This window comes from Molothrus aeneus, chromosome Z (genome assembly GCF_037042795.1).
Source record: "Molothrus aeneus isolate 106 chromosome Z, BPBGC_Maene_1.0, whole genome shotgun sequence".
Classification (NCBI taxonomy): domain Eukaryota; kingdom Metazoa; phylum Chordata; class Aves; order Passeriformes; family Icteridae; genus Molothrus; species Molothrus aeneus.
The window spans coordinates 31,341,875-31,358,043 of NC_089680.1; the positions used below are offsets into that span (position 1 = coordinate 31,341,875).

The 16,169-nt window shown below is 39.9% G+C and overlaps 1 protein-coding gene across 1 annotated transcript in view; it reads left to right on the forward strand.

Annotated features, from left to right (window-relative positions):
* The first annotated feature begins 9,742 nt into the window (after positions 1-9,742).
* The window catches only part of SV2C (synaptic vesicle glycoprotein 2C), a 119,263-nt gene continuing 112,836 nt past the window's right edge, over positions 9,743-16,169 (forward strand). The window contains exon 1 of the mRNA XM_066569735.1: positions 9,743-9,866. The gene's annotated coding sequence lies outside the window, so the exon portion shown is untranslated. The remainder of the gene's footprint in view (positions 9,867-16,169) is intronic.

Below are 16,169 nucleotides of genomic sequence, written 5' to 3' on the forward strand. Positions count from 1 at the left end.
CCGGCCTTGCACGAGAGAAACTGCTGTGTGAGACAATGCTGAGAGAGGTGACAGCCTGTCCCCTTCGCTTGGGAACTCCTCTGAAGCTCTAGCCCTCGCCTTCCGTCTCCACTGTGTCTTCACTGCCTGTGTCTGGCCATATGCCCCTGTGACTCCAGCCCTCACCTGCCAATCTGCTTTCATCCCAGACTTGTCTAATCTCTGTGGACTTGTCTGTCACTGGGCTGTGTCTGATCTTGTTTACTGTCTTCAGATCTGATCCTGTCATTCACTTGCTGACTCAACTTCCTGTCTTGACCTTGGACCTTCCTTGTAGCTCTGAACTTGTCTGAGGATTGGGATTCTTAGCTGAACCTTGTTACTGACACTGGACCTGTCTTGCTCACCTTGTTGGGGTGCTGTGAGCCTTTGCTCCTTGTCTCTTCTCTTGCCTGCCTTACTGTCATGTTTAACTCCCTGTTCCCCTTGCTGAGCAGCCTGCTTCTGCTACTCCCTGACATTAGTCATAATAACCAGACCTAATCACAGACATAATTTACCTTAATTTGAATTTGTGGGTGCTCAACTTGATGATCAAATTCCTAGAGGCACTTCAGATCGAGCATCCAAACACAGATAATCATGTTTAGGCTAAGTTCTACCCCTTATTATATCTGAAGGACTTGAAAGAATATTAAGTAAATTTTCAGGCAATATTAATTTGGGAGAAGCTGTTGACTCCCTTGAAGGCAGAGAGGGCCTGCAGAGAAATCAAAACAAATTAGAGAGATGGACAATCACCAACCGTGTAAAGTTTAACAAGGGTAAGTAACAGATTCTGCCCGGGGATGGGGCAACCCTGGATGTACAGACAGACTGGGGAATGAAAGGCTGGAGAGCAGCACTGTGGAAAGAGAGCTGGGGGTCCTTGCTGATGGCAAGTGGAACATGGTTAGCAGTGCCCTGGCATCCAGGAGGGCCACCCGTGTCCTGGGGGCATCAGGGACAGCATGGCCAGCCGGGCAAGGGAGGGGATTGTCCTGCTGTACTCTGCACTGGGGCAGCCTCACCTCCAGTGCTGGGGGCAGCTCTGGGTGCTACAGTGTAAGAGAGACATTGAGCTGTTGAAGAGTGTCCAAAGGAGGTCAACAAAGGTGGTGCAGGGTCTGGAGGGGAAGCCTTAGGAGGAGCAGCTGAGGTCACTTGTTCTGTTCAGCCTGGAAAAGAGGAGATTGATGGGAGACCTCATTGCAGTTACAACTTCCTTGTGAATGAAAGGGGAGGGGCAGGCACTGATCTTTTTACTCTCAAGACCAGTGACAGGACTTGAGGTAACGCCACAAAGCTGAGTTAGTAGGTTTAGGCTGGATATCAGAAAAACGTGTTTCACCCAGAGAGTGGTTAGTCATTGGAACAGGTTCCCCAGGGAAGTTGCCACAGCACCATCCCTTTCTGAATTCAAGAAGCATTTGGACAATGGTCTTGGGTATCTTGTGTTATTTTTGGGGTCTCCTGTGCAGGGCCAGGAGCTGGACTCAATGATCCTGACACGTTCCTTCCAACACAGAATGTTTTATGAAACTGTGTACATGAACTTCTCTAGTCAATTCATGGCAGAGCATAAATCAGGTAATTAGAGGCAGAAAATATTGGATTTATACTGATATTTCAAGTACAAAAGATGGAGGTGAATATAATTTTACCTATCGGTGACTTCATTCCCAAAATTCTCCAGTTTCAGAGATCTGAATTTTCTTAGAGTGGTTGACTCCGCTGATTCAGATGATGAGCTCTTGAATGTGTATTCATTCAGCATGTCTGCCAACATACTCAATTCCAGTCAGAAGCTCCTCCATCTTAGAGCCAGAAAATTTCAAATAGAAGCATAGAGGTGCTATTTTCAGTGTCCTGAGGAAAAAAAATTATTAACTGTGTTATTTTCTGCTTGCTTCTCCTCTGACATCATCCTATTTCCGGATGTGTTACTGGAACAAAACAGCCATTTGGATGATTGTCTCTGTGGGCTTTCTGGAAGAAATGTTTTACTTGGAAGGCTATGAAAATGAAATTAGTAGTGAGTACATTACATGTAGAAATACATGTGATGATAAGTAGACAGGCAGCTGGGAACTAAGGCAGCTGGGAAAATACTTTGTATGGTGTTGCTCCTAGCAACAAAATTCATAATTTGACTGTGTGCTTTCAGAAAAATATCATTAGATGAAGAAAGCTGAATTTTCTCTTCCTGTCATCTCCTTTATGTACTACTATATTTTATGTATGTGATCTCAGCCAAAAATGAAATTAGCTCAATAATTTGTAAGTTGATAAGTAGGAGATATGATCAACTGCAGCTGCACATCTCTGCAAAAACAGTGATTAATCTAAATAGAATCTTTGACTTGTTTATGAAACAACACCACAAGTCAGAAATCTTTCAGGAGAACATTTTCTATCTGGTGCTTTTGCTCCAAATATTTATTATTTTACATTACCATTTTGATGTTCTTTTTAAAACTAGAGATCTGTGCAAAAACTCAAATGCTCTAATACAAGTTCATCAGTATTGTTTATAAAAGCTATGACACCCTAGACTTAAAACAAATTTGATTTCAGATGAGCTTTTTATACAAATTTTACTATCTTGGGAACTAGGCATTCTTTTTATCAAAAAATAATTTAGGAGAAAGAAAACTAATTGAAAACCTGCAAAACACAGTTAGAAAAATTGTTCAAGGCAAATGTTGAATAAATTATATTGACCAGAAATAATTATAGTACATATACTGTGAACATTATGATAAAATTAATTATCTAACATTGGAAAAGACTGAGCATTTTTAGATTTATTCTGCAAACTATTTCACCAGGCATGATTTTATAATATAGATATGACAAAACATCATTAAAGAGAGGAAGACTGAAAAATAAACTTCCTTCAGAAATCCAGTGTGAAGAACCTAGTCAAGTTGGTGAGTTATTACTTGTGTGAATATTTACTTAGACATCCCCCAGCCTCACCTTATATGAAAAACTGAGCACTGGAAGAAACATGATGCTTCAGATCTATCTTTCAAAGATGACATAACTGTAGGCTTGTGAATGTGGGAGTGGTGCCATGACCACTTCCCTGGGGAAAGGGATGGAGATAGATATATATATGTGTGTGTGTGTGTGTGTGTGTGTGTGTGTGTGTGTGTGTGTGTGTGTACCTATATATATGCACACATATATGTTCATATAACTCTAGCATACAGGGGAAAATAGTCAGATTTCAGGCTTGCTTCTCCAGCTGTTGCAGCAACCAGAGGATTCAAAAATGTTTTGTATTTATGTTGGATATTCAGATAGGATTTTAGATAAAGATTTAGAAGTCTCCTTATTTTTTGAATCAGAAATAGCTTTATGGATGGACTCTACAGACATTCCTAACTTAATTCTATTTTTGAAATGTTTTATAGAATTATGTTTGAAATGAGACAGTCTCTTGGAACACATTATTTGCACACAACTACAAGTACTCCTAAGCAGATTTGCAGCTCAGCTCTACTCCTGCCAAAATGCAAAATCTCTGCTAGTTTAAAAGACATAAAAATTTGACTCCTGATCCTAAAGCATAAAGTAGTCCAGGGGTTGATGTCTATTACACCACTCATAGTCTGCTCTTGAGACCCATCCCAGAAGGGCAAGAGTGACCCAGGTTCTTGTTAGTAGATCCCTTGGGATACAGTGGAGTCAAATGACACTGAATAATGAGAGGAGAGGAGAGGAGAGGAGAGGAGAGGAGAGGAGAGGAGAGGAGAGGAGAGGAGAGGAGAGGAGAGGAGAGGAGAGGAGAGGAGAGGAGAGGAGAGGAGAGGAGAGGAGAGGAGAGGAGAGGAGAGGAGAGGAGAGGAGAGGAGAGGAGAGGAGAGGAGAGGAGAGGAGAGGAGAGGAGAGGGAGTCTATAAAGGACTAAATAATCATCAAATAATTAGCTTTCAGGTACAGATTATTCTTCCTAAATGAAAATACTTCCTATGATGTGGTCCACAAAAGCACCTGTTATATATAGATATTTTAAATGTTCAAATTCTGTCAAGATAGCTCTAAAGATATAATAGAATAGAATCTGGTACAGGTTTTGAAGTGCTTAATACTCAGAGTTCTAAACAATTAAGGAGACTCCTGGAGTTCCTGGGCTGATTAACAGTTCCAGGAATATCATATTCTTTCATTAACTTAATCCAGAATGAGCAATGCCTGGGCAAAGCACACTTGATGTGTTTAATTGTGTTTATTTTCTTCCACTTCTTACAATAACCTCTGTTGAGGTCCACAGTGAATCATCTATTTGCACTGCTGTGCATTTTATATAGATCTATTTCATAACTCCTGTTATTGTTTTGTCTTTGGAACTGAAGTTTCTTATGGCTTCATTCTATTCTCTAATTTGATTATACATACCTTCAAAGAATGGAGCAATATATGTAATGGAAAAAAACCCCAAGCCCCCAAATCTTCTGTGGAATTTTCTTTAATTACAGGATTATTTTATTTTTTTGTCTTAGGAATTCATTAGGACAAATACACTTGTTGCACCTTCTTATTTGAAAAAAAGAAATCAGAAAGGAAATTATGAATACACAATGTTATCCAAATATAGACCATTAAACTTGTTACCTATCTACTTTCTATCTGAAACTAACATATTAACTAATGTTTCAGCTGTGTGATATGTTCCAGCTTCATACTACAAACAAGGATTCCAATCTCTTCAGATGCTTATGGATACCACAGGGAAGTTTAAGTCAAGTTGTGATTTACATAGCTTTTTATTATACATATGCAAGAATCAACACTCTGAGGCACCATACACATCATTGAGATAACTGCAGGAAAAATGTGCATTCATGATTGAAACATCAGGTTATATACATGATTTGTTTACAGATTTTAAATTATAATATATATTATTCAGTATATTTTTCATTAAAAAGGTAGTCCTGGCATAATTTCATTGTAACTTCATGCCATTTATCTAGTCTCAGAGAATATATCTCAGTGGATGCAGGTGCAAATACTTAGCTAGGAAAATATGAGGTCATTACAGGGTCTCTGGTACTTCATCACTTCTGGTACTCAGCCACTCCTAAGTTCTGTCAGGAGTTTAGAAACCAAGGAGGTCCCCTTTGAACCCCATGACCCAACAGGAGGGTCTCCATTACCCTCTTGCATCCTTACCCTTTTCCATTTCTAGACTCTGTGTAAATTATTCTAAATTGATTCTCATCCATTTTTTCCTTTGCATGTTCCCTCCATGTAGTAAGAGCGAACCTTACCATCAACTTTTATTATGCTTTCTCAAATTTATATTAACTCTGCTTCTGTAATAGCTTTAATGGTGATCCTTTAAGTGACCTAAACTACTCAGTCATGACAGCAGTGAGATAGTATTATTCCTTTTGTGTAAAGACAAAAAATCTTGAATAAACAAGACACCAAAGAACAAGACAGGAAACAGAGGCTCAAGACAATTTTCTGTTCAAGGGCAGTGTAGCAGATCAGCAGAAGACCCTAAACTAGGATATAGGAGACACATATTTAATATTCCTTGTGTAGAAAGTCACACATTCCTGCAAATCTGATTTTGAAATTTAGACAGCAAATAGATTTAGACAAAACAAAACAAATGCTATGGGAAAAAGGACCAAAAGGATTACAATATTAATAGTCCTCTTGTTGGTAGAGTACTTAGCTGATCAGGTTGCTCCTGCCTCCATTATGTGAGGATTTATTTAGTGATTCTAAACCTTTAATTTTAGAAGAGGTAGAGGATCTTTTGATCAGTGATAGGTAGGCTTAACCTGTCATGGTTTTTTTTTGTTTTATGAGGACACAAGAAAATGCAGTCTGATAGATACTTATTACAGGTATGAATTGGTACCGTATGGACTATTTAAAAAGTGATTTTCATTTGACAAAGAAGTATCAGATTTTTCCCTTTCATTGCAGTCCTCTTTATATTTGTGTAATATTTTCAATTGACTATAGCTAAAGATAATATCTTTATTCAATCTTTAGGTTCAAATTCAGACAACAGCTCATGTATAACTAAAGAAAACAGAATTGTTTTTTCTTTTCTTTAGAGAGAAAATCTGTAGACAATTTTTTCCGTCTCTGTCACCTGAAGTCATAATGAATTTGTTCAGTATGTTTAGGTGGTTTCCCTGCTGCTAGTTATTTGGAAGAAAGGGGTATCCAAATGTTTCTCTCAGGTCACTGTGCATGGATGTAGTCTGAAAGGCTTATCTGCTGCATACAATAGAATATTGAAGTGCTTTCGTGGCTGAGGTAAGCTGTTTACCATGGCAGCTCAGAGGATTCCTGTGGATCCCTGACCCCTTGCTGAAGATTAACCCCAAATGTTTCTATGTGCTCTACGTCTATATTCTTTTCATTTCCCGTTACCCTGTTTTAAGTCAAGGAAATTACTTGTAGGATTGAAACAGTGATAAAGGTGGAACTTGTACAAAAGAAACATGCAGTTTGGTGTAAGATCCTGGTTCTGTGAAGAATTTAACTTCCGTTTCAAGGGAAATGCTATCAATCTTTTCTGGTTGCTATTTTAGGATGTTTCTGTATGGAAATATTACTGTATTTATTTCCTTGAAATGAAATAAAGGAGAAACAAAGCTAATATGACACAGACAAACATTTAAGGGTCAGGTTAAAATAAATTTAAAAAATAATGATGGCTAACTATCTACAGTATTTTAACACAGACATTTATTTGCCATATACTTTTAAAACCAGTATGGGATAAATAATATTTCAGAATCACAAGGTCTGAATTTTTCAATTGCTTTACAAAGTAATGCCAATTAGGTTTTGCTGTTCTTCAAACAGCTAGAAAGAACATCTTTGGTTTTGTCCTCTTGGAGAATGAATGCAATGTGTTTGTGGTCATATTCTAGGGTCATTCACTAGCAATAAGAAATGTATATTTTGACAAATGTATTGTGTAAATATATCAGCTGTAAATGAAAAACTCTAGATGTGTCATAGTCTCTATAGAAAACTGATGGAGCAGCAGGTATCATAAGTTTAAATGAATGAATACAAGGATAAAATTTTACATTTGATATGAAAGAGTACTCTTGAGAGCCAATTTCAGAAAGGTGTAAACCATCTGATCTAGGAAGAGGAAAAATGGAAGTAGTCTGTGTAGAAATCTCAAATTGAGAGGTATTTTATTAATCTAAATCACCAGTATTCAAGCGATCAAGCTCAGGATCTCTTTCTTGGTGGCAGGAATAAGACTTCCTGCCAACCTGCAGAGGGGAGGTTTTAGGGGTAGAAATTTCTGCATTCCTACAGATACTCCTCATGTATAGAAAACAGATCAAGTAGACATTATGCAGTTTTATTTCAGTGATGCTTCATGGTCCCACAACAAGTTATCTGAGCTGGCACAGTCAGTCCCACATATGGGCGGAAGGTTCAGCATTGTCATAACTTAGCCTGAGACAAGTGAGCCAGTCACAGGTCTATGTGAAAGCCTACCAATCTTTGACATACTTTCCTTTGGTTTCTAGAGTTACTCTGAAGGCAGATGCACTCACCAGACCATTTAATCCTAAAGCCACACAAGGGATAAAGCTGATGCTAAGAAAGTGGCAGGATGAAGAGCAAATGGAAGAACCAATGTGTCTAGCAGAAGCACAGTGTTACAACAGTTTAACCTGACTATGGAACTACACACATTTTACTTCTGTGGATCAAATGATTAAAACTTCTTGTTTTAATCTTTTAATCTATCCTCCTTATTGCTAGAAAATGCCTACAAACCTATCTCGTAAACGTCCCTCTCTCTAATGCAGTAGATGAGGAGGAACTGCTGTAGTGGTTGTTTCTGAGTGGAATCTGAAGGTAAGGTTAAGAAAAAACATTGAGTTTGTCCATTATGCTTTTATCACAGTGGGTTTTTTCCCTTAGCATTTTAGTCCTATATGTTCAAAACCTAAATGTGGTGGTGTTTCTTTCTTCCATAGTTGTTATATGTGCTCAAGAACTCACAGGGAGGAGGTCTTTATACTAATCAATTTATTTTAGTAAAATACAGTAGCATTGGCTTAAGATGCATTTTATATACAGAAGTCTTTCTATTAAATAGTCAACAGTAAATGGATGGAAATGACATTTTGTCACCATTCTTATTTGTATAGCACAAATAGCCTTTTCTTTTGTTGCCATATGAAAATTTTGGAATTTGTTTTCTTTTTGTATGTTGTATGTGACAAGTTTAGTGTATTTACTAAAGTGCTATTTTGTAACACCAGGTGCAATCTTCTAATGCTAGGATTACTGAAAGGGACAGAAAAGTAATAGGTGTTTCTTTTCTGTATCTCTACTTGTGTTTCACACTTGACAGCACTCCATGCATAGTTCATTCAGATTTTCCCCTGGGTAGCAAATCAATAAGCCACTTTCTTTTGCTGTTTGAGTCTTTTGCTCAACAACAGAGGAAAAGAAAAATATTTCAATGCATAGAAGCTCACAAATATTGACAGGAAGACTCAAAGGCAGATGGACTATCAAAAATTACAACACTGTAGTGGGCACACACTAGGCATGTCCAGAGTATGGGACGGGGCAATGATGGTACCTGCCCATTACCCTACATTTCTCTTATAGGCATATTTTGTGGATTAATATATTTTGGAAAGATGAATTCAAATCCTGTATTTGTTAATAAAACTGGCTGGATATTTGCTGGGTTTTAATATGGAGTCCTACCTGTTCAGTTTCTCTCACACCTTCATTTTGGCAATACCACTGTGTTTGTCACATTACAGACTTTGCCAATACAATTGCAAGTAAATGTATACAGTCATAAAGGAGGAACTAACACCATGTTCTTTGTTCTAGAGTGGCTATAACATCTAGTGTGATAAAGTTATTATGTAGTTTTCAGTCTTTGATGCCACTACTTTAAATATAAGTTGATTAGAGTAATAAACATAATAACTTCCTACTGTTGAAAAGAAAGGTTTCACAACTAATCTATTTTACCTGTTCATCCTAAAACAATCAATAAACATGTTTTTCTGATGTCTTCCTGAAACATGTGGGATACGAGTCCACTATCACTTCAGGCAATCCGCTCTAGTCTGTTCACTCTTCTTGCAGTCAGGAATTTTTCCACTCAGGAAAGTGAATATTGCTTGTGGCTCTTCATGCACCAGCACTGATCTTTACTCTGAGTCTTAGCGTGTGGAGCACAGGCGGTTTCGCACTGTTGCTGCAAAGTGTTCACTGCTCGCCCTCTGGGAAGAGAGTAAAGAGGAGGGATGCAGTGATCTCTGGATGATCATCGGGCCTGTTGCAACCCTGTATTGAAACAAGCAATTTCATATGCTCTCTCCTGTCCTCACCTCTCATAGAACACTGTCTTCTGCAATAAAGTGAACGCGTGAGCGTCACTGATTTAATTTTTCTCTTCTAGCAGGAAAAGGGCCCTATTTCTACGGAGGCTTCCAGCCGTGCCGGTGACGGGCGCGGGGGCGTTTCTGTGCCTCGCCTGGGCCGGCTCGGACCGCTGCCTGCGGCGGGGATCGCCCTCTCCGCGCCCCACGCCCCCGGTTATTGATGGTGGCGGCCGCCGCCCGCCCCGCGCCTCCCGCCGCTCCCGCCCGCTCCCCCTCTCTCCCCGGCACTGCCGCAGAGGCTCCACCGCAACGCGAAGCCCACACAGCCGCTCCGGTCCGCCCCTCCTCTGGTCTGTCACGCTCGGCGGCTCCTCCGAGAGGCTCCTCTCGCTCCCTCCCGCAGCTTCACACCGCGAGCAGGAGCAGCGGCAGCGGGAGCGGAGGGAGCTGCCGCGGCTCTCCGCCGCCTGCCCCCCGGTAAGTGATGCTCCGGGCACTCGGGCTGCCGCGACTGCTCGAGAACAACTTTTCCCTTTTTTTTTTTTTTTTTTTTTTTGCGTGCTTGACTTCAACTTTTTCACGGGACTTAAAGGGGTCTTGCTTGCCGGGGACGGGGTAGAGCTCTCTTCGGGGCAGGTCGGGCGCTAGACGGGAGCGCGGGGTTCCCTCTCATCTCCGCGGTGAGCGTGGAGAGTGGTCTGTGCTCGGCTGCTGCTACAGCTCTACCCAGATCTCGGTCTTTACACAGAGAGAGCAGGTTACACAGATCTGAGGAGCTATGAGCGCCTAATCTTCGCTTTAGAATCTAGCTTCTTAAAGCTGAAACTTTTGCACGCTAGGGGAGCAAAAACCAGGGGTATCGAGGTTCACAGACTCCAGATGTTTGAGCAACACAAGTTTGCAGATGTCGTAAGGATGGTGAGGAAAACCGAAGGTGCAGAAAGGTTGTCAATTCCAGTTCCTCAGGGGACCGACACTTTCCAAGATATATTAAGGAGGGAACAATCGGCATTTCAGACCTTGCAACAGAAAAGGAAGGGGGGAGGGGAGACAGGATAAAACAAAGAGAATAACCAATTTAAGTGGTTTTGAGAACACTGTTGCTTTTGTCACTATAGATTTCCTTCAAGAACTGTCACTCACATTGACTGCGTTGAGAAAACAGTTTGGCATTTGTGACCCCTAAGGTGCAGGGAGGGATTTCCTTCTCTGCAGCTTCAGGAAAGGAGTTCTCCAAAACATACTAAGTCCTGTTTTGCAAGGGGCTTTGGGAATTTAGGTCCCGAGACGATTCTGACATATGTGGGGAGGAGAGAACAGAGAAGTCACAATGATGAAAAGTATAGCCCAAGTCCTAGGGTTAGGAAGAGCCATGGGGATGGTGAGACTTTTCGAGGCAACATCAAAGAGTATTGCAGGGTAGAAGAGCCCGAGGAATTAAAAGAGGCATAGGAGCAGGTCTGGCAGTCCTGAGTGGAGGCAGGACACCCCAGGGGCTGGAGGGCTGGGTGATGTGGGTAATTGAATGTGTAGAATCTCTCATTAGGCTTAGGGGCCTAATTCTGCAAAACACTGTGGGTGCAGTGAGAGTAGGGGACGAGGGTGGGAGCTGAGTCATCCTGGCTGGGGTGGGGATGGCACATCTGTACAGAAGGGAGGGGGCTAAGGAGAGAAGAGAAAGATGAGGAAGAAGCACATAAAGGTAGGTGGGGAGGAGGGAGGCTGTCTCATCGAAAGATGCTGAGATCACCCAGGCTCCTCTGTGATTGATACTATCCTGCTCTCCTTTCCGTAAAGGGTTAGGACGCTGCTGAGTATATCTCTGATGGAGAGGGGGATGGATTGCAGAGGTTAGTACAACACAAGGGAAACCTACTCAGACAAACACACTTGGTACTGCTGGTACTTGGGCTGCATTGCACTGCAGTGCAGGGAGCTAACAGGAACTTCTGCCTTAGGAGAGAGAGGGAGCAGCTGAATTCATCTGTAAAGGTGGCACAAACTATGCCAAAAATTACTGCTTCTCAAGGGAATTGCAGATAGAACTGGAAGTGGAGCTGTAAGGAGATACTGGAAGGATTTTCCTGATGAATTCACAATAAGCCACAAAGGGTTTCAGGAAAAAAACCTCCCAACGTACAAGCCAAATGAAGGTCTCTGATTGGATTAATTGTAAATAGTATATTTCTATTGGAAGTTTTCCTCCAAGTTCTCTAAGTGAAAGTGTCCTGTTCTAACTGTGTTGCATATCCTCCCAAATAAAAGTTTTACTTTTTTTTTTCCTGGGTTGAGTTCCCTGTGGGAATGGAAACAACAATTTCACCATCTTGTAAAATGTTTGGTTTTCCCTATAACTGTTCATTTATTCAGTATTGTCCTGAATACTGAAAGCAGCATGGTAAACAAAACCCCATTCCTTCCCTCTCACTTAGGCATTTTCTACAATTTCCCTGAATGATAGCTTACTATTTTAGTGTTTTGTTGGGGTTTTTGTTTGTTTGTTTGGGATTTTTTGTTTGGTTTTGTTTTGTTTTGTTTTGTTTAAATCTGTTTCCTTAATGTGGGAGCAAGAAGTATCACTTTTCTATATTCCAAAGAAATGAAGAATTTGACAAAATAGTTACAGTCAGTTCCAAGTGGACTTCTACTTTTATTTGGAGGAAAGCTTTGCGTAGGCCAAATACAGAGAAAAAGACAGTCAGTCAATTAAAATTATTGATTCATGTCGAGCCTCCAAACATCTTGAATTGATACTTGAGGAAAAAGAAAAAACAATTATTTGTTTAATGTCTGTGTTTCTAAAGCTGTATTCCTATGGTGTTTCAACAAAAATGACCCTGGATATCAGTAGCATTGACTAAATACTGAGTTTCTCTGTTGGCAATTTGATGTTAAATTATGCGTCATTGCTTTTGGGAAAAATGGATTTAAATTTGACCAAATGAACTCAAACCAAATGTTTTCTCCTTATATATTTGAGAAATCTAATATCTTTTAAAAAATAATAAAGCAAAGGTGTTAGGTTTTTTCCGAAGTTCCGAGCAACATGTGAGAAAGATACTTGCAAAAAACAAAAAAAAAATACTAAAAAATGCTATGTTTACAAAACATGGTGTTACCTCAGGTGAAAATGTGAAATCTGTAACTGAATCTATATATACCTGGGAATGTAAACTTGTGTAAATTACTTGAACAAGTGGTAGATCTCAAATTGGCTTTTTGAAATGTGTGTTTCAAAGCACAACTGACAAAAGTTTATCCACATCGGTCCTGATTATTCTGTTAAATCAGTGTGATTTGAATTTAGGTTTCAGTGTGAAATAGAATGCATCCACCTATATAATTATCTAGGGTTTTAGTTGCGTCTTCTCTTTTTCTTTTCTTTGTTGTTGCTTTGTTTGTTTGTGGTTCTTTCTCTTGCATGAAAGTAGTATTAACAAAAATATTTCACATTCTCAATATTATAAGAGTTGTTTCAGCATCACAGGCAGATTACTTGGGCTGTATATTGTTGTGAATCTTTGCAACCCATATGCACCACAGAATGCATATCAATGCATGTTTAAACAAAAGCTCATCAATTAGATTAAATGTGTTTGCAAACCTGTGATAGGAAACTCACAGCTGCTGCCACTGCTTTCATATGATGTAGTGCATAACATTTTCCTATTGAAACAGAATGCAGTCCTTTGTAAGATGACTCGGAGGACTAGATTTACAGCTTTTCTTCTTTTAAGTGTTTGCAAGCAATATAAAGGGAAAAAAATTGAAATTGTGCTCAAAGTATTGACATTGCAAAGAAAAAGGTAGTTAAATTTTCCTTTTAACTTATCAAAATTCCTCCATTTTAAATTAAATGTTATGTATTCTCTAGTATCTTTGTTGCAAAACACGGTGGACCTCTTTTTCCATAAAGCAGTGGTTGATAATTTTAATTATGAACCTTTAATTCTTCTTTGGTTTCTTATATTGCTACACAGTTCATCTAGAGACATTCTAAACATACGGAGTATATAGTCTCATGTAAATACATATGTTACAGGACAGTGATCTATTAGTCAGATTTGTTTTCAAATTACCATTTTTATGTCAGCAAGAGATAAATAAATGTGCATGAAATATAATCAAATGTAAGTTTCTTTAGTGTGATTATTATTGAGACATTTGCCCTCTTGTTAAAAAACAAACAAAAACAAATGGAGGAAAGCAACATCAAGCTCAATCCTTCCTTCTCTGTGGTTCCAACTCTCAGTCATTTTCTCATCCAGAGAGGCTAATAAAAGTTTAAATGTTGCATACACAATAAACAATGAACAAAATCGCTTAAAGATGTAATGCAGATGTAATGTAATTCACTGTAATAATACTAAGATACCATTAGCATCCTTTCATTTTTGAGACTGAATTCTTACCTCTGTTTGTCTGTATTTCTGCTGACTGACTGCTGACAGTAAAGACTTGCTATGCATTAGCAAAACATCAGAGACTTTCACTATTAGGTGAAGATTCCATCCAAATATTTCTAATTGGACTGAAGATGCACCATATTAAAAATACAAATGACACCTATCACATAATTTATCTGCTTCAGCACACAAGGCATATAGCTTTATATTGATCTGGGACTCATAAAAACATGGTGCTGCTGCAGCTTCATGTTTCCTTGCCAGCCGCAAGATTTTTTTTTTTTTTTTTTAAGATAAAGCAGCATCCCTGTAGCTGGCTCTCTCTTTTGCTGCAGGTTATTTCTGTGGTCATGGCTGCATAGGCCTAGTTATGTGCTTTGTTCTAGAGTGGAAGTCTGAGTCTCACAAGCACGTCTTGATTTTTGACGGAAAATCCATGTTACAATGCATACCGTTCATAGCGGCATTAAAGCATCTTGCAGGATTTTTCCCCTTTAATGATCACATGAAGGTTTGTGTAGGAAAAAGCTTCATGAGATGCATTATGGAAAATAATTATTTAATCACTATTTTACCATTTAACCATGGTAACTCTGGAATGGAGAGATGACTATTCACAGCACCTCACAGGGCCTGCGTATCTTTAGCTGACACCATTTTCATTCTGTACGGAGCTGGAGGATAAAATTTGCTGTCTGTAAGCATAGCAGTGCTTATCCCAAGATGTCTTTGCAAAATGTATTCTACCATCCCCATCTCCCTTAACTACAGAGGGTTTTGCATTTATCTGGCAATCACAGCTGTTGCTGCAGCCTTACAAACAGTGGTTCCATGTACTGTTCGTAAGGCTGAGAAATTAATGACTTCTTAGACCAGAACTGTCCATGGGCCAGCAGTGTGTTCTGGTGGCCAAGAAGGCCAGTGGTATCCTGGGGGGCATTAGGAAGAGCATTGCCAGCAGGTCATGGAAGGTGATCCTGCCCCTGTACTCTGCCCTAGCAAGGTCTCCCCAGGAGTGCTGTGTCCAGTTCTGGACTCAGGACCAAAGAGACATGGAGCTCCTAGGGTGAGTTCAGTGGAGGGTGACAAAGTTGATGAGAGGACATCAGCATCTCTTTTATAGAAGAAAGGCTGAGTGAGTTAGACCTGTCCAGTCTTGAGAAGAGACAAGTGAGAGGGAACTCATTGATGTATGCAAGTATTTGAAGAGAGGGTACCAATAGAATGGACCAGGCTCTTCCTAGTGGTGCCAGGCAGTAGAACAAGGGGCAATGGGCAGACACTGATACCCAGGGAGTTCCACCTGAACATGAAGAACTTTATTGTGCAGGTGACCTTGCACTGGAAAAGATTGCTCAGAGAGGTTGTGGAGCCTCCCTCACTGGAGATAATCCAGAACCATCTGGATGCAATCCTGTGCCATGAGTTCTGGGATGGCCTAGCTTATGCAGGGAGGTTAGACAAGGTGAGCCACTGTGGTCCCTCCCAATCTGACCCATTCCTGTTTCTGTGATTTCATTTTGTGTAAGCATATGTATGCCTTATATACTAGGCATACATTTTAAAGGCTTTACCTGTATAATTTATTTTTTTAAGCTAGACTGATTGGTGTGTTTCATGTTTTCCGCTCAGGCTCGTTTGATTTTAATATTCACCTGAAATACAGTAGATGAAAGTACCAAAGGTTACTATTTGATGTCTTGTTCTCCTATTTTTCATATCAGCTAATAGTTGTGCAGTTGCTGTTGGCTTTTTCTTTTGGGCAAAGTTCTTGGTTCTTGTGAGCAGAACTCACAGACTCTCTTCGTGACTAGCTGGTGGACAGTCCGCCACTGACACTGCATTCACTTATCCTTTTAACTCTTTCTCAGCCTATGAGCAGTGCCATACCTTCAAACAACTCAACCATTACTTCTTTCATTAAATAAATCAAATTCTGGAAACAGAGAGAGTATCAGACAAAAACACCCTTAGTGATGTAAGACATATAACTAACAAATTTCTTACTGTTCCTGGAAATTTTTTAGGGATGATCTGTTAAGTGGAGGAAAAAAAGGAGTACTAAGGCTCGTAGGAGTCTCTGTTTTGCAGATGTAATCTGCTCTTTCCCTTGGTGTGCCATCTCATCACGGGCTGCAGTATACTGCAGACGTAATGAAGATGTTTAAAATAGCTAGTTTCTGTGGCAGTTTGGTACACCAATACAATGCTCTGAATGAACTACAAATGTAGTTCTTGAGATTATCCTACAGTGCGCATCGTGATGCGGATAGATTGTCCTCGTTCAAAGGTAATTAATTTAAAACTTACAGGAAGGTTTCTGCACAACACTACTGCAGTTCAAAAGCATCATTGAATAATGTACATTTGAAGG